This window comes from Castor canadensis, chromosome 13, assembly GCF_047511655.1.
Source record: "Castor canadensis chromosome 13, mCasCan1.hap1v2, whole genome shotgun sequence".
NCBI classification, from domain to species: Eukaryota; Metazoa; Chordata; class Mammalia; order Rodentia; family Castoridae; genus Castor; species Castor canadensis.
In genome coordinates, this window is record NC_133398.1 from 31,503,812 (window position 1) to 31,530,694 (window position 26,883).

The following is a 26,883-nucleotide window of genomic DNA, read 5'->3' on the forward strand; positions in this document are numbered from 1 at the left end:
TTAAAAACAAAACTGCAGATTTCTCTGCTTCTAGCCATGACAGAATAGCTGCATTCAGAATTACTCTCCCACAAAAAATAACCATATTATTGAAAACCTATATGCGAAATAACTGTTTTCAGGTAGTAAGCTGCTTATAGGACTGTGATTATTGACAGCAGGAAAGTGCATGATTGAATGTGGGGACATTTTGCCTAGTGTTCTCCCAGGAAGCAGTTTCCCTGTCGTGCATGGAAGCCCCAGCAAGAAACAATAATCTTACTGAGCAGAGGAGGGAGAGATTGTAGAGTGGGGTATTGAGGTGGCTGAAAGGAGGAAATGACACAAAGAAGAGGCACGGATTTTTCTCTGAGTTTTTAGAGGATTTTAGAGGCTACATATGTGCGAGGCAAAATTTTGCAGGACCTGACAGAAAGCAGTGGCTCTGGGGTCAAAAACAGAACTGAGATATCTAATGTTGTATATTTCTGGGGATCTTTGGAGTTATGACTCAAATGAACTAGTGAGTTCTTGATAATCACCATGGTCATTTAGCTTGAGACACCCAAAACCTGCACATGAAGAGTAGGACCATGCTATGGGACAAAGAGCAAACCCATCAAGAAGAGGTGAAGGATATGATAATTTCTAGTACTAATCTGTATGTGTGTTAAACAGAAATGCTTCAAAGTGAAGAAGCAAAGTATATAAGCAGGTTGGTAAAGCACAGAGACAGGGATTCCCGGGAGACCTGTAGCCATTAAGAGTTAGGAAAGTGAAGTTAGATACCAGAAAGGGATTAGGACAAGGATCCTGAGAGCAAGGCTACATTCTATTACCTGAGGAACATGACAGATTACCAAAACAAGCCTAGTTATATGACTAGGATCCCAGTCAAGAGAATTTGGGCATATGGAAGGGTCACAGAGTTCACTATAAGAATTACAGGCAGATTGACACTGAAGTTTGGAAGCTAATTGGTCTCAGTTACAGGTATCTGAATATGGAGAACAGATAGGGACACATCACAACTCATGAAAGAGCAAAGCTTGGTAACTGCAAGTCTGGATTCAGAGAAGATGACAGTGCCTATAACTGGAGAGGAGAGACTTAATTGCTTGGCATGGATGCAGCAGAACACAGAGTAAACACAAGTGGGCAGAAGTTACAAGGTCCCCTGATTAGACAACAGGCTGGAATAAAGAAGGTGACTAGCCTCCACTGCAAAATTACCTTGGGGACCAGTCTGACTTTTCCTCCTGCTGTTTTAAATTTATAGTCTGGTTCCTAATTAGCTCTGTGTCACTCATAGACAAAGGTAACAGTGACCATTACATGCTCCTAAAATCAACAAGTAAGGATGTGAAAGAATACAGTTGCATTCCTGAAATGACATTGACTTTGCTTGGTTGACATTGTTAATGTAGGTTACAGAAGTAATTAAAAAAATCAAAGAGAATATTTTTACTACAGAGTGGTCTCTAAGATGACTGTATCTGAATGACTTCTAAGTCCTAGGAAATCAAGCGTTAGGAGTCTGCTGTGGATCCTACAGGCAAGAAATAGCTCTGCCAGTAACAATTATAATAGGCCAAGCCTGACAGCAAAGTAAAGACTGAGCCAATGCTGGTATCCAGGAGTTCTGGAATGAAGAGATAGCTGGCTGGTTCTAGCAGCAAAAGCACATTATTGTGTTTGTTTCTGCAAAAACTAGGGAAAGAGAAAAATTAAGAGAAAAAACTAGAGTGCAGGAAAAGATAGAATTATGAGCAATTATAGATAAAATTACTGTGCACTTAAAAGTACAAGTTAATTAACTTTTCATCTTCAAGGTGGCTCAGTACTTTTGAATGAATGTAAAATTCAATATGTCTACTGTTTATACTTATAGTACTTACCACTTCCTCTACTCACTGCCTGAAGTGAAATTTTATACCCAGATTTTTATTACATTTTAATAATTTACTATGTTACTATTTTTAATTTTTCCTGAAATTTATATTTTGATTATGTTTATAATCATTATAATTACTTATGTTTTTCATTTAACAGCTCTAATGACTCATTACCAGTGCTTCTATAATACAACTTCACAATTCTCAAGGGTTATTTTTAATTCATTCATCTCATTGCCAGTTAGAGAATATCCCTGAGTCATATAATCAGGAATAGAACTTGTGTAGCACATCTTATGAGATGTGTATATTGTAGAATGTCCTTCTGTTGACACTGCACAAGAAAGGCATTATGCCTGTAGGTGGGATCTTAAATCACAACATTCCCATTGTCTCTCTAACCACTGTACATATTACCGTATCATCTAATAATGAAGATGCCCTAAACTCACTGAATTTTTTCATCAAAAATAGCCTGATTTTTCTTACTTGAGTATTTGTAGGTTATTCTTTATATGTCCTTTGAAATTCAGATATCTCAGCAGAATGTGTCTAAATATTGACTTCATTTTATTAATGTTGCTTGCTTCTCACTGAGACCCTTTCATTCTGCAGACTCAACACTTTCTTTAGGAAAGTTTTCTGCAGACACAACTTTGATTGCTAATTATTTTACCATTTGTTTTGATCTCTATCCATTTATCTGTTGTGTTGATTCTCCTTTGTCTATTGCTTTTCATCTTCACTGTCATCATCTTCATATCTTCATCCTTCTACCCTATGTCCTAGGAATGCTTCCCTAATGTGTGCCTCACATCACTGAGATCCTTTTCTGTGGTGTCAGTTTTTGCCATCATTTTTCTGATGAATATCTTAATTCTTAGCTGGTAGTAGATAGCATGATCCTACTATTTACTTGCTTTGTCTGCCTCTTTTTGCATCTCAGTCTTTTGCCTTATTTCACCCATTAAACTCTTTGTATTATTTTGTAGTGTTCGTGTTTTGAATTACTGAAATTATAAAACAAAATGTTTAATTTGTTTCCATGTACTACAACACATTATCATCATGTTTGCATCTGCATTTAAATGCTCTTCTGTTATACCACAGAATCTGTTCATAAATATCGTAATTGTTTAAAATCCCCTTTTAATATGGGCACCCCAATGGTCCTGCACAACTTCTAGTATTCTTCTGTATATTCCCTAGTATTTAGCTGTCACTTATCTAGTGTCTCTGCTGGATTAAGGAGCAGGCTACTGTCCTCATATCTGGTAGGACTAATATGCAAATGGACACATATTCCTGCACAATTAGTGGGAAAAAATCAGAGCTAACAAAGGGCAACCTGCCTATGATCACTGTTTCTCACAAATGTCTTCATGTCCCGGAATAATAAAAAATATTGATACTTTCCCCCAGGCAGAAATTACTAAGCACTTTAGACACTAGCATGAGAGTGGGGATAATTTCATTCCAGCTGCCTCTGACATTTGGTTGACTAAGAATTAATATCTTTGTGATAGATGCATTAAATGGAGAGAGATGACAATTATTCTCTTTTCCTGTCTGACCTACCATTCATTGTGTCCCAGAACCAAACTGATGTAAAGGTAACTAGAAATTTCTCCTAAAATCTATCAAGTCATCATTCAAATATTCCTAACTCTGCATGTTGTAATGAATGAATCTATTTCTGTGCCTATACAACATTGGAATTTAAGTCTGCCCTTACCTTTCATCAAGAACTGTATGCCAATAAGGGTGGAGTGGATTCAGTCTCCTTCCTTCCTTATATTCTTTCTCATTTTTGCTCCAACCTGTACATATTGTAAAGAATTGTCATTAATCATATCAGACAGATACAAAGAGAATTTCTTTGTCACTGCTGGGAAAGTAAGATTTCAATACTTGCCTTCTCTGAATAGATTCTATTAGGTCTTCCTTTCTCCTGTTGTTTTCCACACTTGCCCAGAGGCCAGCGAGACCCATGTTTGGAGAGGGATGCTATGTAGGAACCCTGAAGGCATATTCATCAGCACAGTTTTCCACATTGGAGGAATAAAAATCCATCTGATTGTAGAGCGATAGTTCCTTGTGCCTTTATTTTATTTTAGAACTATATGAAGACAACAGGCAATGACTTGTGGCAAGATAGAGTTGCTCCTTGGACTTTGACATAATTATACATTTTTATCGATGCCAAATATAGAAACTAACAAAAACTATCTGGAATTATTTTCTTCATTATTTGAGCCCTCACAAACTACTTTATTTTTCAAGTTGTGATAAATTCTCAAAATTCCATCTCAGACCTCTTCTAACGTAATCATAATTTCATCTTAGCTATTCCCACAGTACATTTATAAACACACATTTTATCTTTGCTTAGATAATGATTTTCCAGTCCTTCCCATTCAGAACTTCTATCAATTATATGTAAAATATATATGCTTTATAAGCATACACACATCATCACCTGCATTAGAAAGGTATTATCAGAGAATTGGAATACCCAGTTTCAAATGTGCTTACAAACAAGGAATTTCTAATCAGTTTTAGTTTATAAATATAAAAATTTTACCCATATTTATTTAAATATGTTTTCTGTATTACTTTTATCTGAAAGTACATACAAGAACAAGACAGAGTCACCCAAGTTTGGTTCATGACTATAATCCCACATTTGGCTAAAGAAGGAAGATAAAAATCTTCAGCCCAGCCTGGTCGATATAACAAGACCCTGTATCAAAATAATAACAACAGTAATAATACAGAAACAAACCCACATAAGCAGCCATGGATTTTTAAGTCCTTTTTGTGAATGACAAGGCATTGGTTGTACCTGCTTTTTTGTTTAATGTTGAAATATTTTAGAACTCTCCCTCATGTAAAAATGACAATATTTTTTCCTCAGCATCTGTTTCTGCACGTACCAGAACCATCTTCTTAGTTACACATGGGTTGTGATAGGCTCACATCTAGTGAAACACAGGCCACACTTAATAATAATAATAATAATAAGGAGCTTCCTCTTCACCCAAGGTTCATACTTGCCAACCCCTCTACGGTGGAGCCAGAAGTACTGCTTAATTACTTTAAAGTGCTTGCCTTGTCATTTTTCTTCTTTCCTTCCTAGATTTTCATGACTCCCAAGTCACTTCTCAGTACCAATGGATTTTCTAAAGCCTCCTTCAGTTTTCCATCCTCTGCCATAGTTTATCACTTTAGTATAGTCCTGCTATATTTGCCACAGTTGAATTGTCATTTATTTCACTTCATACAGTGGGTCTGCATTTACCTGAGCAGAATTTGTGGATGGCAAAGTTGTTGGAGCTGTCACAATTACACTTCATCATGCTTAGCCTCTTGTCAGCTAAAATATTGTGTTAGCTATAGGTACTGAAATGTTCAGTAAGTTTTTGTTCCTTTTGACTTTCTGTGGTCATTTACTACAATGATTTAGGGTGAAGCTAGCCTAGGGTAGGTATTTCGAGAAATAAAGCATCATCCTCTAGAAGATTTACTAGTTTCTTACCTGTTTATTCCTGCTCTCATACTGAGTACTGAAATGCAATCATTCCATATCAGAACAATTGTTTCTCCACTTAGGATTAAATGGTCTTTTATGGGATATGAAAGAACCTAAGTGAAAATTCCTTGTAGGCAGAGTTGTGGACAGCTACAATCTTAAAAGATTTCCCAAACACACTTCCAAATAACCCATTGTTTTTGGCTATATAATTTGTACTTTTGAACTCTACAGTTACATTCACAGAGACACACTATGATAGCTGTCCTTTCTGTGAAGGGTGGAACATAGTACAGTAATTCAAGAGCAATGTTTCAGGATTTAACACACACAACACACACACACACCAGTCCAGAAATACGACATAGCACTTAAATTCTATACTTTTCCATTTCCTTTGCATCTGAAACCCAGTTACTGGGAATGTCACATAATCCAGACTAAGAGTAAACTTCAAAAAGGTGTGATAAAGAGGTAAATATATAGAAAGGTCACAGCTAACCTTATTTCTCAGTGCCTTACAAGTCCACTGATCATGTTTCCATGATGAGAGAGATGTTCTGGAAGATATTTGCCAATAACAAACTGTGGACACTCTCAGGCAATTTCTTTTAAGCATTTACTGCCCTTTGTGTCTCCTCAAAGAGAATGTGAGTTTTACAGTATGCCCGTTTTCACCCAATACTTGACTTAATATCCTTTGTCATGCATCTTGTGATTACAGGTTTGAATCTAGCCTAAGGTTTTACTTTAGACTAGCAATTTTAAAAGTCAGCTCCCAAATTTGCAGAACTGTGGAACTAGATCTGTTTTTAAAACCTATCTATGAGTAAGAAGGATGATATCCATATGCCCCACCAGCAAAGACGCATTTTCTGATCAGTTATCTGCTCTGTGAAATGGTCCAGACTGACCACTGGACATGGACACCATTAGGTATGAGGGACAGATGGGGAAAGCCACAGACTACCTAACCCCAAATGTTGACTCTGATAAATCTGATAAACCTCTTCCTATTTCAGTGGCAAATATTGAGGGTTTTGATTAGTAGGAGGAAGGATGACGTCAAATTGCTGCTTTCCAGCAGCCCCATATCCTGAGGTACATGCTCACTAGAAAGGAAGTAACAGGGTAAAGCATGTTTCCTGTCAACATTTTTATATATTGGGACTTATGTTTACAATACCAGCACAAATGACTAAAAATTTAAAAATAAGAATTCTTATAAATTCAATTTGTTCATAAATATTTGAAAGAAGTAATTCCTTGATAGAATTTATTTTCAGTGATCTAGACTTCAGATAATATGGTGTCATGGCAAGATTTTCAGTATAAAAATGATTCAAGAGTATGGATTTCAAATATTTTAGTTTGCCATCTAATAATTTAGTGACTGTATCATGAAATTTCTGACCCTCAGATTTTCCTTTCTAAAATGAGGAAATGTCACTAGCTTTCCTTTAGTATTCTTTCGTTTTGTTTTGATGAAAATGGTTTGTTGCCTGGAAGGAACAAAAGAGACAGGGAACAATCAAAAATGATTTAGAACTTAGATTCTGTGTTAAGTATGATTTGAAATGATATTTGCTCAAGTTTTATTTTAGTAAGATAAAACTGGCCATGTGTTTTGCAATGAGTAAACTTAGTTCAATCACCTGCCATGTTTGTGGAAAAATCTAATACTCTTATAAAGTGACAAATAATGAAAATTCAACTGAAGTCATGTAGAATAAGGAGAAAGACTAAACATGGCTCATCTCAGTTTGACCACAAAATGAAATGCAATTTAACAATGAACATACAAAATCAGGCTAGCAAAGGACAATACAGGAAATCATTGATTGATATGAAGTGAAGTTTTAGCAAATACACAAATGGCAAATTTAAGAATGGTGCAGAGGAATGAAAAGTAGGAAACAAATAGCTTCAAGGGACCACAAAGAGGATGAGGTAGCAGTCGAGTTACAAAGGGAGATGCAGAAGGTACCAATCACATAGCCACCATTCTAGTTCATTTCTTCATAAATGAATTTCTATCATAGTCTTCTGTGGTAAGCAGAATAATGGCCCCTTAAGAAGGCCATGTCTTAATCTCCAGAATCTGTGACTATATTACTTTACAAGACAACAGAGCTTTGCAGGTATGATTAAATTAATCATCTTGACATGCAAATATTATGATAAATTTTCCAGCTGGGTCCTATGTAATCACAGGGATCATTAAAAGAGGGAGATTAGAAGATCAAAGCCAGAGAGGGAAGGTCATAAAAATTTTTAGAAGATCAAAGCCAGAGAGGGAAGGTCATAAAAATTTTTAGATGTTATGCTCCTAGCTTTGAAGATGGAGAAAGGGGGTCACTAGCTAAGGAGCACAGATAGCTTCCAGAAGATGAAAAGCTTAGGAAACAGGTTCTTCCCAAAGCATCTAGGGAAAACAGCTCTATTACATCCTAATTTCAGCCCAGTGTAATCCATTTCAGACATCTGACCTCCAGAATTATATGATAATAAATTGATGTTTTAAGTTACTAACTTCGTAGAAATTTGTTATAGTAGCACCAACAAATAAATATACCTTGTTTTATCACCTGTTTATTCATGATTGCCTTTAATTGATCCTGTTCATAGCAACTAGTTAACTTACTTAAAAAGTAATTTTCCCAGTTCATGAAGATACTGACTCTGGGTTTGTCATACATAGCCATTAGCATTTTAAGAGTCTTTTCTATGCCTAATTTGTTGAGAGTACTAGCCATGAGGGAAAGTTGAATCTTATCAGATGCTTTTGTCTGCATCTGTTGAACTAATCATATATATTTTGTTCTTCATTCTGTCGATGTGATGTATTATGTTCATTGATATGGAAATGTTAAACGAGCTTTTATCTGTGGAATGAATCCCATTTGATCATCTTTTTGATGTGCTATTGCATTTGATTTTCTAGTATTTTGAGATTTTTTTTAACCTGAATGTTTTTCAGGCATATTGGTCAGTAGTTTTGTTTGTTTGGTTGGTTTGATTTAGTTTAGTTTTGTCTGCATTTGGTAACAGGGCAATAATAACCATGTAAAAAGAACTTGGTATAGTTCTTTGCTTTATAATTTTTTGAAAAACTTTGGAAAGAATTGGAACTAGTACTTTAAATGTCTTTCAGAATTTAGGTATATATCCATCAGGTTCTATAATATTCTTTGATTACAAACTTTTAATTACTGCTTCAATCTCATTAATCACTATCAGTCTATTTGGAAAAATCTAAATTTTGTTTTTAAAAAAAAATACAAAATTCTTTTTTAAAAACAAAATTTATTTCTCACAGTTTTGGACAAAGGATGTTTCATTCAATCTTGGCGGGTTGTATGTCTACGGAAAGTTAGCCATTTCTTCTATGCTTTCTTATGATTCTTGGTCTATCTGTGGTATTGATTGTGATTTCTTTTTCATTTGATTTTATTTAATTGGATTCTCTCTCTTAGTCTATTTAAAGATTATTTTGTTTATTTTTCTGAAAACATAGTGCTTCATTGATTTTTCTTTTGCTTTTGATTATTTCTGTTCTGATCTTTATTACTTCTTTCTTTCTACTAATTTTGGGCTCAGTTTGTTCTTTGTTTTTCAATGTCCTTGAAGTCCATCATTTGTTTGTTTATTTTAAATAGAGCAGTAGGGGGGGGTGAATTCAACTATGATATATTTGATATTTTGCAAGAAGATTGGTAAATGCTACAACGTACCCCCACCCAGCACAGTAATAATAATAATAATAAATAATAAAAGAAAAAAATCTTTCTATTTTTATGTATGCATAAACTTCCCACTCTATACTGTGTTTCTTGCATCCCACCAATTTTGATTTGTTGTCTCATAATTTTCAATTATTCCAAGAAAAATTTTGGTTTCTCCTTTAATTTCTTCAATGGATCATTAGTTGTTTAGAAATAAGTAGTTCAGTTTCTAAGTATTTCACTGTTCCCCTTATTCTTGATTTCTAGTTTTATTCCACTGTGATCTGAGAATATATGGGTCATGATTTTTTGTTTTATTGAAATTTGTTGAGATCTGATTTTTTAACCTGAACAGTGTTCCATCTGTTAATGAGAAAGATGTGTACAGTGCTGTTGTTTGATGAAATGTTCTATAAATGTCTATTAGGTCCATTTGCTGTACAGTATGGATCAACTGTTACGTATTTTTGTTGATTTTCTATATGCATGATCTGCCTATTGATTAAAAAAGTGTTGAAATTTCTACTATTGTAATGGAATCTATCTCTTCCTTAATAACATTTGCTTTATATAATTTGGTGCTGGGTGTAAAATTTTTAGCACGTAGTACAACATAAGCAATCAATTAATATTCATTATCATATTTGCCTTATTTTAGTGTGGTTTCTGTGCTCTGAACAAGTGTAGAATTTTCCCACATACAATTTACAGATTTATTTTTAAGAACTGAACTATAGAGAAGAAATTCTATGTAGTTATGTTTTGCATCACTGATATAATAAAATACAAAATGTAAGGAGAGGGATACTTACTTATTTTTCTAAAATTAGTTTCTAATAAAATCTGGACGCTCAAATCCACATGAAGTGTCTTTGTCCCTTATCTGATGAGATCATCCAATGCCCAATGGTTGAGCTTTTCCATGTTCCTTGCTGGACAAGAAGCAGTGCTTCTGATTCGATACCAAAACTGTCAAAAACCCACTTGTGGCTGGACTTTTCTCTTTTGCCAGAACCACTGACTTAATCATCCATTGTCAACTTACCTGCCTGAGTTTATTATCCACCCATAATGGAAACTACCATTGATATTTATTACCAAGGATGTAACTCCCAGTTCTAAATTATGTCTGAGTTCACACTATAATTTTGCATATTGTAGCTGAGTTGTCTGATCATCCTAAAGCTAGTCCCTAAGTCAGTCCATCTTCTTTTCTTAGACACGTTACAAAACTCCCTGCATGTGTCATGATAAGGGCTGTCCTGTTGCTGATCTCTCTGAGAAAAATAGCCATATTATGTTTTCCTTTTACCCAATGCAGCATTATGCCCTTGTGCCCTACAACTTGGGTTTTTCTCATAAATATTAGTATACTTTTAAAAGAAAATAAAATTTAAACAAGCCCTGTAAAAATATCAAGGACTCAAGACTCCTTGTTGATATCTTCAATTAGAACCAGAGTGATATATCTCAGCCCAACAAATTCTTCAGTATATGATATAGGGCCTGAAAATAAAGGTCAATATTACATGCTTCCTAGACATCTGGTAAACTCATAAGGGCATCTTATGATGAAATTTCAAGGTCACCTTCCATCTTCCATCTCCTAATCAAACAGTTCTCCTTATCAATGGCACCAGGCACAACTCCTGCTTATCCCTGACTATTGAGTTTCAATGTCCTGCTAACTTACAGAATTATTCAAACAAACCAATTAAATCCTACAACAGAAAATCAGGAACACCTAACCATTTTAGTACTACAAAGCCTGCTTGCTACAGCCTCTGGTTATTCACTCTATTTCCAAATCCAAACCCTGTGCAGGTCTACATGCCATACAGTGTCCTCCTTTTCGAAGTCACAAGTATATGTGACTTATAAACTGCTATTGTTATCTTTGCAATGTCAGGTGTCTTGCATCCAGCCAATGCTACAACCTTCTGGTAGGACTCCACCTCTCACCAACATAGTGAATGAGAAATTACTAAGAAACATGTATAAAATTTCTTATACTCCTTGGTCTAGAGGTATTGGGAGTATGTAATTTCTTATATATCCTTCACAATTAGATGTGAGTAGAGTAATGGGTCTGGATCAAGAACTGTATACTCAGTGCTACTCAGTTTTGTTGTCTCATGCACATTGAACAAAGTCAGCAGTAACCAAAATGGAAGGTCTCTATTTCCTTCCCTTAAATTCTTAAAGCATACACTGAAGATATTGTCATTAGTATAATTAGCATCCAAGTCCAGGTCAAATCTTTCTGTAAGAGAAGGATCATAGGGTGCAGATCCTTTAGAACACTAATGGAAACAAGCTGTTCCTGGCACATGTTTTCAAAAGCTCATAAGTGGAATCCAAAAACATTCAAATTATAGCTTCAATGGGTATCCAATTCTTTTGTTTGTTTCCCATCTGTTTTTTTTTCTTATAATTTTTCTACAACCCTTAAGGAAATGGGAGGAACAAATTAAAGTATGATGTGGCAGAGTGCAAGTTATCCCCAACATTCAGCATTTAGCCATTATCTTGATAATAGGCTAGAACTTGGTACCCTGACCTAAAGAATATGTTTTCTAGCCTTCTTTACGTTTTAGTCCCGCATGTGACTGCATAGTTAAGAACTAAAAAAAGAGCTGTAAAATTTTTTTATACTGGGTTCCATGACGTCTTTTTAAAGAAAAAGCCACACCAATCTTCCCTCCATTTTCCTTATGATGATTAGAGCTTAAGCAGCTATTTTGGACCATAGACCAAAATGTTAAGTATAGCAGTAAATCAAACGATAAGGAACCCAGATTCCTAAGACCAATCAAGCCACTAGGACTATTCTAACCCTGCTCTGCTTATCTCCAGAGTTGTTTATGTAAAAAGAAACATAATCTCATGACTTCTTTAAACTACCTGCTGTTGTAACTAAATTTCATTCTACTGGTGCAGGTGATATTTCCCGAACTGCTATTCAACCAGTTTATACCAAAATGGCCAGGCTAAACAAATACAAAATTCTTCCATGAAGTTATTGAGATGAAGTCTATCTAATTTTTTTTTGCATAGCAGCAATAGAGGCAGAACATTGAGCCTGTGAGACCTGCTAGCACTATTACGGGCAATCCCTGGTGGCTGCTGAGTAGAACAAGTTGCTGGTGCAGTAAATACCATGGTGCCAGTGGGATTTACTGATTCCACCTGCTATTTTGGAGTATTCCAAGATTTGCAAGGACAACGTGGCAGAGGAACTAGCAGGAGCAATAGCACTGGCAGCAACATTATCATCAATGATTGAAACACAGACTCTCCAGACATGCACAAGAAGAAGGGCAGCCAGTCACCTCCAACATAAAAAGTACAGGTACCAGGAGCCTATTCAATAGCCATTTAATGAAGAAGTCACTGGGATGGTATTATGTGGTCCCCAATATTATACTGTACCTCAGATAGAGGCCACACTTAGTCAGTGAAGGCCATGGCAAACAAATAATCAACTAAGAAAATTAACAACTGATTTGAAAATTATATATTGCATTAATGATTTATGTCAGAAGGTATGTTAGTTAGCTTTTTTGTCACTCTAACAAATACCTAAGAGAAACACTTTAAAAGAGGAATGAATTATTTTGGCCACAGTTTCAGAGGTTCATCCTATGCTTGCTGTCACCACTGTTTCTGGATTTGTGAGGCAGTACATAATGCACGTGGCAGAATAGAGGTGCTCACCTCACGGATGGAATGAATCAGAAAGACAGACAGACAAGAAGGGGCAGGGGACAAGATACACCATGTAAAGTTATACCCCCAGTGACCAACTTCCTCCAACAAGGTCCTACACTTCCTAATAGCTATGAACCGATAAATAGATTAATCCATTGATGAGGCTGTACCCTTATGATCCAATCACCTCTCAATGACTGGATTAAGCAGCTGGGGACCAAATCTCCAATCTTTAAACACACAAACCTTTCGGGTTATAGTCTGTGTCCAAACCAGAACACTAGGTAAGCAGTTGTATGATTTTATATATTCATATTTTAGATATACAAAAATCATATATTAAGTATGTATACTTAATGTAGAGAATGAAAGGAATTAACGTGCATTTTATTCATGTATTAATTCATATTATCACAGAATTTTTAGATTTTGTTGTGATATTTTAAATATCATCCCAATCACAACCAGATAAAAGCACATTTTGTTACGTTAGAATTTTAACTTAAGCTGCTTTCCGATAATTGTATTTAGAATATCAGTTTCTTGACAACTGCCACTCAGGATATACTCAGTAATGATTTACCTGCCTATAAAAAGCACTGACGGATATGTTACCTTGGAACTTCTCATTCTTAAAAAGAAGACACTGTGTCAGTTAGTGTTTTGTCACTTTAACAAATACCTGAGAGAAACAATGTAAAAGGAGGCTCACAGTTTTGAAGGCTTCAGTCCAAGGCTGACTGAATACACTGCATTTGCTTGAGATGAGACAGAATATTATGGTGGCAAAAGCAAAAGAATTCACTTCATGGTGGCCAGGAAACAGAGCAATAGAATAAGGAACGGACCTGGGACAAGATATAACCTCCAACAACATGCTTCTAGTGACCTATTTCTTCCAACTAGGCCCCACCTCTGAAAGTTTCCACCACCCCCCAATAATTCCAGCAAATTATGAATTTGTCCACGGATTTAATCCCTCATTGTCCAATCCACTTCTCAATGGTTTGGCTCACCCAATAGAGACCAAGCCTTTAACACATGAACTTTTTTGGAGGTATACTTCATATCCAAACTATAACATCACCCACGATGAGCTGACATATGAACTAAAAACAATGAAAATCTAAGCAATAAAGAAAGATCTATAAAAATGAAGCTTAAGAACAATTTTTTAAAAATACAAACTCCAAAACACTGTGCATTTAACCTTAGCTTTCCACTCATTTTTGTAGAAAACTAGTACAATGTTTAGCAAGATATTGGGTAATATACAACACCTGGTAAGGGAAATTTGCTTCTTAGAGTCTGTCTTTTATTTTTATTTCACCATGATGATTCTCTCACTGTCTTCTTCCAAGTCACAAAGTCTAACAATTTTGGAGGTTGCTCAACTTCTTGTATCAAGGACTTTAATAGTAATTGCAGAGAATTCTCTGTCTCTTCTCAATTTCTCTCTTGTTTGAGCTAAATCTAGAGCCTTTGTCAACTGTATCTCAGAAGATTTTTCTTACTCTCAGTTATGATCCTCATAATTGTTACCTGTTACTAAGAAGTAGTTCTCAAATACAGTTTTTTGGTTTGTTGCATCAGAACCATTTTGAGAATTTATTAAAAATTCAGATTTCAGTCTGTGCTCCCATAAAATATTTTAGATGAGACCCGTGAATTCCTACTTTAGTAAGATCTCCAGTTCCCAAGTCAAAGTCCAGTTCCCCAGATTTGGGGAACTGATATTTAGAGAAAAGCTGTCCTTTCTACCTGGTGGTGCTGAAGCACTTCTCTGACTTTTGCCTCTGCCTCTCCTGTGCAGGGTCTCTAGGATCTTCCCCTTAAAACATTATTAGTCAGGTTATGAGAAAGAATCTGAAAAGTCACTCTTGATTTTGATAAATAGGTATATTTCCCATATCAAAACATAATGTAAACTCTATCTTGAAAAATTAATTCCCTAGGCAGTACAAATCTTTTATTAAATGCTTCTTCCTTAGTCAGACCATAAATACTTTCTATGGCTTCAATAACTTTGAGGCTTACTGCATATTTCATATGCATTCTCAAGCAACAAACATAGAGAACTCCAGAAAACAATAATGAAGAATCATTAATACAATTGTAGCAAGCCAAATTAAATCACTGACAGGGACGTGGATCATCAGACAGAGACAAAATGAGAACTTTTAGATTCCAAACAGATTTGAGCATTCAGATATGAATGTGAGGTCAGAAGAAGCCATGGGCCAAGAACTCAACATGTCCTGCTAATTGAGAATTCTGAGACAAAGACCCCAGGTCAAGAGAGAACAAGAAGTGGGTAACTCCACGGTTTTGGGCAAGGCTAGAGTGATCAATAGAATCTTGAAGGTCAAGGTAGGTACAGAATCCAACAGCTTAGAGAATTTGAAGCAGTACACTGATGAGTAGAGACAATAAAGAAGCTCTGAACCTAGTAAGTGATATGTTTTGCTCCCTTTTAAACCTCCTATGAAACTACAGGTGTGTAATCCCTAACAGAGGATGATTAGAGACCAAAGCATGCACTATGTACCTGACGGGAGTAAAGTCAGAACTGAGATTACTGGAAGCTCTTATACATTAAAAGTACGCAGCAGGCAATTCATTCCTGTGTTTATTACTCCCTCCCTTGTACCTCACAATGTGCAAAGACAAGTTCTGGTCCTTGTCTGCTGTATGTTTATATTATGTAAAGGCCTAAAGAAATCTTTCATCTAAGTCTGCCGGGTAGCTTAATTTCTCATTAACTTTCAGAAAGGCTAAGGCAGTGGGTCAAACTCTGTTCTACTGTTACAGAAATAAAAATAATCTATCCACTGAGAGCTTCTCAGCATCCACTTGAATAACAAAAGGGAAGCTGTTAACAAGAAGCATGCATTGCTCAGGACCCACAATAGGATTTTTAAAAAACTAAACTGCGACCTTGAGCAAGTCACTTAACATCTCTAGATCATAGCAACATTGACTGCAAAATCAAGAGGAAAGCTTTTGCCAAGAATATTTAATGAAACTGTGGTGAGGACCAAATGGGGAATATACAACAAAGCATTTAAGAGTTATTAATAAAAAATATGGTCATGGTGGCACACACCCCAGCACCCAAGAGGCTGAAGCAGAATTGTGAGTTCAAGGCCAGCTTGGGCTATGAACAGAGACCTTGTCATAAATTAAAAATATAAAGAGCTGAGCCTGGTGGGGCACATCCGTAATCCCAGCACTAGTGTGACTAAGGAAGGAGAATCACCAGTTCAAGGTCAGTCTGGAATATGTAGTAAATTTGAGGTCAGCTGGTGCTACATGGCAAGACTCTTTCCAAAAAAATTGTTAATAACATTGTAGCATTATATTTCTTTGGCCAGTATTTTATTTTAATTATCCATGTTTATGTAAATAATTGCAAACAATTGCATTTTGATAATGAAGAAAGCAAAAATATAAACAAAAAATGAACAAATTACAATGGTTATATACTTCTTAAAAAGAGTGTAATAAAATCACATATCAAGACAGGAGAAAATACAATAAAAATTCAATAGTTTCTTATTGTCATATGTATTTGCTTCTGTTTAATTGTACAAAAACATTGCAAAATGTAGGTTAAAGGATGCAAATCTATCTAACTAGATAGATAGTTAATTCTGCTTTTGACAGGCAAAGTCCTAAGGATTATATGAATACACAAGAACAGATCATGGGAAAGGAACATAATCTTTTCTGGCTACACCTCTTCCACACTTCAAGAGAGAATTCTGTTAAACCTTGCAAACAGCATCTTCTGCCTTATCCAAATGATTGTGAGAGGCTTAGAACCAAAGTAGACAAAAGACTCTGCTTATTTCTACATCAATGGTCAAATTCAAATATCTGTGCTCTTACCGCTCTACCGCATGCAATAATCAAAAGTACATGAACAAGTGAAAATAAAAAGAAAAGCATGATTACATATGGGACATAGTCAGAACCGCCTCAAGCAAAACTGTAGCTCATATGTGGACAAAGAAAAGTTACATAGGTAAATGACAGCTGATAGCCTTTTGAAATTTGAAAACTGTGTTTGCTAAAAATGTTAGCCAACAGAGTATCTCAGAGTGACAATTTGTGGATATAGTCAACAAACTTATGTATACTTAATAATTCTACACATTACATCCTTTATGTTGAAGTGAATTTATGTTGATCTCTGTCTCCTAACTGGACTCTCACTAATGCCATATCAATGGCATTTAAGCACAAGTTAAAAGCATGAGCCAAAAGAGTGAGGAAAGAGAAAAGCCAAAAGCTCCAAGGAGTGAACCTTAGAACATGCCAACAAATTTAGTGTGCATGATGGCATACATCTGTGATCAGGAGGCAGAGGTTGAGAGTGTGAAGCTAGCTTGGGCTACATAGGGAGACCCTGCCTAACAACCATAATATTGGTGATGATGATGATGATTAAATAATAATAATAATAAAGAAATTATGATAAGTTTGGGTTCAATGCAAAATACATAGATTTAGAAAAAATAGTTCTTCATAAGAAGCACTGCGAAGCATAACAATTATGAATATAGGCACTGAACATTTATAAAGCAAAAATCACAGAAGATACAAAGATCAAAGCAAAATATATTAAAAATAAAGGATTTCATTACCTTCTCTCAGTTCATGGCAAATCAAATGAACAGAAAACATGTTTAAAGTCAGTATCATAAATAAAAAGCAGATGCAATTAATATATATAAAATTCTATACACTGAACATATGCAATATGCCTTCTTTAAAATGTCCATGAAACAGTTACAAAAAGTGATCATATATTCACCTACTCATCAAACTTCAATAAATTCTAAATCTAAAAACAGTGAAAACTGTAGACAAGATTCTCTGATCATAATTAAACCAAGAAACAAAAGTCCTGCAACTGATAGGACTGTTCATCAGTACTGCCAGTGTTCCTGGTTTTTGTCATTCCAGGACACAATGAAATTGTATTTCTCTACACCAGTGAGTGTGTGCTGATGTGAGTAGAATTAACACAAGCAGAAGCATCTAAAGGTGTGCTATAGTAACTGACAACATTCCATGAAGCTTGTGTGAGGATTCATGCAGCACATATCCCAATGATCCTAACAAACATGTACCATGAACATGGAGTTAGTGTTAGCCTATCCTGAGTTAACTGATACAAACTTTTAGATTGAAAAAAATGTCTGAATGAAAATTATAGACTATCAACAAAAAATTGTAACAAAATAGTATAAATCAGAACCTATAAACATACACTTTTTTAAAAAGGCATGCTTTAAGTACACATAAAAACACACAAGAAGAATCTTTTGTCTAAAATAACTCCGTTAAAGAGATCCAGTCCCAAAATTCAGTCTTTTTGTCTCCTTTCAAGATTCAGAAATTTCCAAAAAAATAAATAAAATGAATAAACCCAGTTTATATCAGCTGTCTGACCAAAAATGTGTGATGCAACAACACAGACATAATCTCTTAGGATTTGAGGACACTCCTCTATACTTTGAGACCATTCCTATAAGAAAATAGTTGAGATTATATTACATTTCACTCCTGGGCCTTTGCTGCCTACATTAACTGAACAGGCTAGAGACTGGACTCTATTCATAGTGACATCAAGACATGGCTGCTAGATGGAAGACTTCTCCATGCTGTTCAGTTGTCTCCACTGAGGATGAGTATGGCATGATGTATCCATGTCAGATAAGCAGTGTTATCATTGAATAAGACAGTAAATTCCATTCAAAAATATATTCTCCATAAACTGAGTCTACCAATTGATCATGTTTTATTGTAATGTTAATTTTCTGTGTACCTGCTATATGAAGAGAAGTTGTGTTTCTATGGAAAAGCAACATATGTTTCTTGGAATCCGTCAGTACAGTCATTGTGTTCCAATTTTGTTTTGGCATAGTTTTTGTTATGTCCTCACTCGTAGAACCACCACAAATGTCTAGGGTAGGTTTTCCAAGCTTTCTCTTGTATCCTCTCCATCCAAACAGAATTTTCATCCAACTTTATTCTTTCCTTGATGGGACAAAAGCCAATTTTTCTACTTTTAATTCTACAAGGCCCATTCTTTAAACAGTTTCCAGAAGCATAATTTGTACTCCAAAAAGAGCCATGGACCTGACTAAACCCTCTTCAGTGGCAGGAGTAGGGGGAAAAGAATGTACAGATGGCCATGCTGGAACTCCTTTCTCTCTTCTGGATCTACCCAGGGATGGATTTCTGATAAGCTGAATGCGACTGGACTCCTTTCAAGGCATTAAATGTAATTAGCTGTTAATCGTTATCGTTAAAGGACTCTGCTGAGTGGCTATCAAGGCACCATCTGGACAACTCATGACATGCACTGGGGAAAACCTGGAATACCCATCGCAAATGCATGTGTCACTTGCAGACATTCACAACACTTGTCAAAAACCTTTGTATTCAGTGGGAAACTTGTCACAGATGGCTGAAATTAAAGACAGAAACATTGTTTTTGTGGGCCCAAAGTCAACATTGTTGTATTTTTACTGCTTTAAGACAGTCATGTTTCAGTGAGGGTAAAAAATAATGTATTCTTATATTTTAAAATCAGTCAATAACCAAATCTATATTCACATTGTATTAAGAATTTAAATCAGGAAATTTTGAGGATTTTGGATGAGGTAATACATTTCTTACCTTTTGAGATCAATATTACAGAAGGGAAGAAAAGCATCCTCTCTTCCAAGAAAGAATACTTTTCTCAATATACCATTTTTATGACACAGTATTTTAAATTTTTCATTATATTTTTCAGTTATCAACTCCATATGCATCTACTAAGTTGCTATGTGCCACTAAAGTTTTGAGGTCTGGATACAAAATAGTACTTAGCACTATCTCTACCTAAAGATTAAATGAGAAAATTAGATAAGTCTATTCAAGATAATTGAGAAGTATTGATGTACTTCGATGAAGTGAATTAAAATTCTATACATTCTGATGCCTTCATAAAAGTACCTCTATATTCAGTTCCCAGCAAATCTTTCTGGGCTTGGAAAAACAGATGTAGCAGAAAAGGCAACTTGACTTTTTTGCCCATCTGTTGTGCAATGATGTGCCAAAATGTTCCAGGTTTGCTCCCTTTTTTGGACATACCTAGTACTAGCAACCTATATCCTCTTCCTTTTTTATCTTATTAATTCTAGGTCATCATATGTACCTTCATAGGAAGATTTCTCTAGCATATAATTGTAGGTTATATGCCTTTAGTCTGTGCTCAGGACATCCTGTCCCATGCTTTCTTAATGGCACCGTACCGCAATCACTTGAGAAATTCATGCCCACTCTTACTGTCTATTCCACTTCACTTACCCATCCATAAATAGGAAGAAGAGCCCCAATAGGAATCAAGGACATAGTGAAGTTCTCAGGGTCACACATAAGGCAATACACCATGAAGAATCACCCATAGCATAGGGCTGGGAGAAAGTAAAAAGATTATACTCAACTTGATGAGAGAAATTCCTGGCCCTTGGGAATTTGGTAGGGCCTAGAAGTTCTGAACAAGTTGAAAATTGAGGTGGCCCATTCGTATAATCCCAGCTACTCAGGAAGCAGAGATCAGGAGGATTGCAGTTTGAAGCCAGCCTGGGCAAATAGTTCACAAGACTCTATCTTGAAAAAAACCTGTCACAAAAAAAGGCTGATGGAGTGGCTCAAGGTGTAGGCCCTGAGTTCAAGCTCCAGTAATGCAAAAAAAAAAAAAATCAACCCCTCTGCATAATCTAAGCTGTTTCCTTCCTTTAGTATAGCAAACTGATTGATTATCAACAGTGCTATGGCACCACTTGTGGGTTAGCATGATACAGACATCCACAGCTGTGGATGTCTCAACTGCCCATCACATTTTAACCCACAAAGCAAATCTTAACAAATACAAAACATCAAAATAATTGCCTGTAATTATCACAATGAATCACAATGGAATAAAATTAGAAGTTAATAGCAAAAGAAACTATACAAACACGTGGAGATTGAACAACACACTTTTGAATGACTAGTAGGTCACTGAAATTAAAAATTTCCTATGAATCAAATGAAAACACAACTTACTAGGATCTTTGGGATATAGCAAAGGTGGTGCTAAAAGAAGTTTATAGAGATTATTACCAAAAATCTAATGATGTACTTCATCTCTTAGAAAAACAAGAACAAAATGAAATTAATCAGGTTCAAAAAGCCAAAGACCACATGCTCTCTCTCATATGTGGAATATAGGCCCAGTGGGAATACAAGCAATATCATATGCAAATATAAATATACACAGAACATGTACCTAAAAGTGGGACTGGTAGAGTAGACTAAGGAAGGAAGAAAAGAAAGAAACTTAGTGAACAATACTGACATATGACACATCTGTATAGAGGCAAGACACAATGAAACTCACTAAAAACTGTTAAACAACACAGGATGGGGGAAATGAAGGAAGTACAGTGAAGGGGGGTTAGGCTGACTTAACCACAATACATTTACTGGTAAAATACCAAAGCAAAAGTCACACTGAACAATGAACAGAAACCTAACAATGAAGAACCAGAATGTAAAACAGGACACGCTAAAGGGAGAACAGTAATGGGAAGGGAAAAGTAAATGAAGAAAGTTAAGTAAGTGAATATGACTAACATACTTTGTATACAAGTATAAATAAGAAACCTTGAAATTATCACAAAAAGAGGTAGAAAGAAGGATAATGAGGAGGTTGAACCAATCCGGGATATAAAACATATATATAAGAAAATGTCACAATGAATCTCCCTGTATAACCATCATGAACAGACAAAAATGTCTTTAAAAAAATAAAAAAGAAGGGCAGGAAGGTAAAACAAGTTCTTTCTGGGGACTGGTACTAGTGGGAGTGAGGAGAAGAGATAAAAGAGAAAGATGGAGGGGGTGAAGCTAAGATACACTAGAAGTACTTTTATAAATGTCACAATGTACCCACAGTACAACTATAATATGTTAATGAAAAAATAAAATAAATCTTTTATTTCCATGTGTAAAACAAAGAAAAACAAGAACAAACCAAACCCAAAGACAGTCTATGGAAAGAAATACTAAAAATCAGGACAGAAATTAATGAAATAAAGACTTTAAAAAGTACAAAGAATCAATGTAACCAGGGTGGTTCTTTGACCAGAAACAATATTGACAAACCATTAGCCAAACCAACCAAAAAAGAGAGAAGACCCAAATTAATAAAATTAGATATGAAAAGGGAGACATTGTAACTAATATCACTTAAATTAAGAAGCTAGTCAGAGAATATTTTGAAAACTTATTCTCCAATAAATCTTGATGAAATCAGTACATTTATAGACACCTAAAAACAACCAAATTAAAACAAGAGTATATAATCCACTTAAACACATCATCATGTGCAATGAGCTTGAAGCAGTAACAAAGAGTCTCCCCAAAAATAAAAAAAATCACTGGACTGGATGGATTCACTGCTGAATTCTACTAAACCTCTAAAGCACTAACATCAAATGCTCCTCAAATTATTCCATTAAATAGAAAGGGAATGAATGCTACCATACTCACTTTATGAAGCCAGCCACACATCCTGATTACAAAATCAGGTAAAGACACAAAAGAAAAAGAAAATTAAATTAAATTCCCTGATGAATAGAGACACAAAAATTCTCAATAAACTACTTGCAAATGAATTCAACATCACATTAAAAGTATCATAAACCATGGTAAAGTTGGTTTCATTCCAGTTAAGTATGGTTGGTTCAACATACATAAGTCAATTAATATAATAAAGCACATAAATGGAAATAAGGGCAAAATATGACATGATCATCTCAATAGATGGAGAAAACACCTTTGACAAAGTTCAACATACCTTCGTGATAAAAGTGCCAAAGAAACTAGCAACAGATGGCACATGTCTCAACATGAAATAAAAAGACAATTTATGGCAAACCCATAGCCAACATACTAAATGGGGAAAAACAGAAAGCATTTCCACTAAAACCAGAAAAAAAAGGAAAAGGTGTCCACTCTCCTCACTCTTATTTAATATAGTGCTTGAATTCTTAGCCAGAGCAATAAGGCAAGAGAAAGAAATAATTCAAATGAATTGGAAAATCTAGAAGAAATGGACAAATTTCTAGATACATATGACCATCCAAAACCGAACCAACAGCATATTATCCACCTAAACGGATCTATAACAAGAGTCTCTCAAAAAGAAAAGCCCAGGATCTGATTAATTTTTCACTGAATTCTACCAGACCTTTAAAGAGAAACTAATGCCAGCATTTCTTAAACTTTTCCATGAAATAGAAAGGGACAGGCACTACTCATTCTATGAAGCCAGTATTACACTCATCCCAAAACTGAATGAGGACACATCCAAAAAAAGAGAACTACAGGCCAATCTCTTTAATGAACATCGATGTAAAAAAATCCTCAATAAAATAATGGCAAACTGAATCCAGCAACATATCAAAAAGAATATTCACCATGACCAAGTTAGCTTCATCTGATGGATGCAGGGATGGTTCAACATATGCAAGTCAACAAATGTAATACAGCACATTAATAAAAGCAAATACAAAAACCACACAATCATCTCAATAGATGCAGAAAAAGTCTTCAATAAAATTCAACACCATTTCATGATAAAAGCTCTGATGAAACTAGGAATAGAAGGAATGTACCTCAACAGTATAAGGGCTTTAGATGACAAACTTACAGCCAACATCATACTTAAAGGGGAAAAACTGAAACCATTTCCCCTAAAGTCAGGGAAGAGACAAGGGTGTCCACTCTCTCCATTCCTTTTCAACATAGTCTTAGAATTCCTAGCCAGAGAAATAAGGCAGGAAGAAGAAATACAAGGAATCCAAATAGGTAAAGAAGAAGTCAAACTATCCCTATTCACAGATGACATGATCTGATACCTAAAAGATCCAAAATACTCCTAGACATCATAAACAGCTTCAGCAAAGTAACATAATACAAAATCAACTTACAAAAATCAGTAGCTTTTCTACACAACAACAATGAACAGATTTAGAAAGGATATAGGAAAACAATTTCATTCACCATAGCCTCAAAAAAAAAAAAACAAATCAAATACCTGGAATAACTTTAACAAAGGATGTTAATGACCTCTAGAAGGAAAACTGCAAACCACTGAAGAAAAAAATTGAAGACTACAGAAGATAGAAAGATCTCCCATGCTCATGGATTGGCAGAATCAGCATAGTAAAAATGGATATACAAACAAAAGCAATCTACATGTTCAATACATTTCCCATCAAAATCCCAATGACATTCATCACAGAGATTGAAAAATCAACCCTAAAATTCATTTGTAAACACAAAAGATCACAAATAGCCAAGGAAATACTGAGCAAAAAAGAGCAATGCTGGAAATATTGCAATACTGGACTTTAAACTATACTACAGAGCTATGGCAATAAAACAGCATGGTACTGCCATAAGAACAGATATAAAGACCAGTAGAACAGAATAGAGGACCCAGATATGAGTTCACACAGCTAAGCCTACCTAATTTTTGACAAACGTGCCAAAGGCATCTGATGGAGAAAAGACAGCCTCTTCAACAAATGTTGCTGTAAAAACTGGGTATCTGCCTGCAGAAAACTGAAATTTGATCCATATTTATCAGGCTGTACTAGTATCAACTCAAAGGGACCTTAATAGCAGACCTGAAACCTTGGCGCTAATACAGACAAAAAGCAGGGAATACACTGGAAAGCATAGGCAAGGATTTCCTCAGTAGAACACAAGTGGCTCAGCAACTAAGGGAAAGGATGAGCAAATGGGACTACATGAAATTAAAAAGCTTCTGCACAACAAAAGAAATGGTGTCTAAACTGAAGAGACCATCCACAGAATGGGAGAAAATCTTTGCTAGCTATCCATGAGACAAAGGGCTGATTACCAGCCAATATACAGGAAACTCAAAAAACTAAACTCTCTCCAAGATCAATGACCAATAAAGAAATGGGCAACTGAACTGAACAGAAGTTTTTCAAAGGAAGAAATCCAAACAGCTAAAAAATACATGAAAAAAATGTTCATCATCCCTGGCCAAAAAGGAAATGCAAATCAAAAACACACTAAGAAAAGCTAATGATTCTTGTAAGTTGATTTTGTATCTTGCCACCTTGCTATAGTTGTTAATGGTATCTAAGAGTTTTTGGGTAGAGTTTTTTGGAGCTTTTCTATACACCAACAACAAACAAACTGAGAAGGAATATATGGCAATAATTCCATTTATAATAGCCTCAAAAAAAAATCAAATACCTAGGAATAAACTTAACAAAAGATGTGAATGACCTCTACAAGAAGAATTACAAACTCCTGAAGACAGAGATCGAGGAAGACTGCAGAAGATGGAAAGATCTCCCATGCTCATGGGTTGGTAGAATCAACATAGCAAAAATGGCTATACTACCAAAAGCAATCTACATGTTTAATACAATTCCCATCAAAATCCCAATGACATTCATCAAAGAGATTGAAAAATCTACACTAAAGTTCATTTGGAAACACAAGAGACTGGGAATAGCCAAGGCAATACTCAACAAAAAGAACAAGGAGGTATCACAATACCTGACTTCAAGCTATATTATAAAGCAATAGCAATAAAAACAGCATGGTACTGGCACAAAAACAGACATGAAGACCAGTGGAACAGAATAGAGGACCTGAATATGAATCCACACAACTATACCCACCTCATTTTTGATGAAGTTGCCAAAAATATACGATGGAGAAAAGACAGCCTCTTCAACAAATGTTGCTGGGAAAAGTGGTTATCCGTCTGCAAGAAACTGAAACTAGATCCATGTCTATCACCCTGTACTAGTATCTATTCAAAATGGATCAAGGACCTAAATATCAGACCTGAAACTCTGAAGTTACCACAGGAAGGAGCAGGAAACACTCTGGAACTAATAGGTACAGGCAAGGACTTCCCAGCAGCTCAGCAACTAAGAGAAAGGATGGACAAATGGGACTTCATAAAATTAAAAAGCTTCTGCACAACAAAAGAAATGGTCTCTAAACTGAAGAGACCACCCACAGAGTGGGAGAAAATATTTGCCAGCTATACATCAAAGGACTGATAACCAGAATATACAGGAAACTTAAGAAACTAAACTCTCCTAAAATCAATGAACCAATTAAGAAATGGGCAAGTGAACTAAACAGAACTTTCTCAAAAGAAGAAAGTTGAATGGCTAAAAAACACATGAAAAAATGCTCACCATCTCTAACCATAAAGGAAATGCAAATCAAAACCACACTAATATTTCACCTCACCCCTGTTAGAATAGCCATTATCAAAAACACCACCAACAACATGTGTTGGTGAGGAGGTGGGGAAAAAGGAACCCTTGTACACTGCTGGTGGAAGTATAAGCTAGTGCAACCACTCTGAAAAAAAAATTGGAGGCCTCTTAAAAATCTAAACATAGATCTGCCATATGATCCAGCAATCTCACTCCTGGGAATATACCCAAAGGAATGCAACACAGATTGCTCCAGAGGCACCTGCACACCCATGTTTATTGCAGCACTATTCACAATAGCCAAGTTATGGAAACAACCAAAATGCCCTACTATTGATGAATGGATTAAGAAAATGTGGTATTTATACACAATGAAATTTTACTCAGCCATGAAGAAGAATGAAATCTTATCATTTGCAGGTGAATGGATGGAACTGAAGAACATCATTCAGAGCAAGGTTAGCCAGGCTCAGAAGACCAAAAATCATATGTTCTCCCTCATATGCGGACTTTAGATCTAGGGCAAATGCAGCAATGTAGTTGGACTTGGATCACATGACAAGGGGAGAGCATATATGGGAGGTGTGGGAATAGGTAGAAAATCCAAAACATGAAAGCATTTGATGTCCCCACTCCAGAGGAACTAATACAGAAACCTTAAAGTGACAGAGGTTAACATGAGAAGGGGATCAGGAACCAGTGTAAAGATC

At 35.6% G+C, this 26,883-nt stretch overlaps 1 long non-coding RNA gene across 3 annotated transcripts in view; it reads right to left on the reverse strand.

The window, feature by feature from the left end:
- The window catches only part of LOC141415634 (uncharacterized), a 252,886-nt gene that overhangs the window by 132,974 nt on the left and 93,029 nt on the right, over positions 1-26,883 (reverse strand). For all 3 annotated transcript variants that reach the window (XR_012440624.1, XR_012440626.1, XR_012440625.1), the window contains exons 7-8: positions 3,790-3,993; positions 3,610-3,694 (exon numbers count right to left, since the gene is read on the reverse strand). This is a non-coding gene — a long non-coding RNA (uncharacterized lncRNA). The remainder of the gene's footprint in view (positions 1-3,609; positions 3,695-3,789; positions 3,994-26,883) is intronic.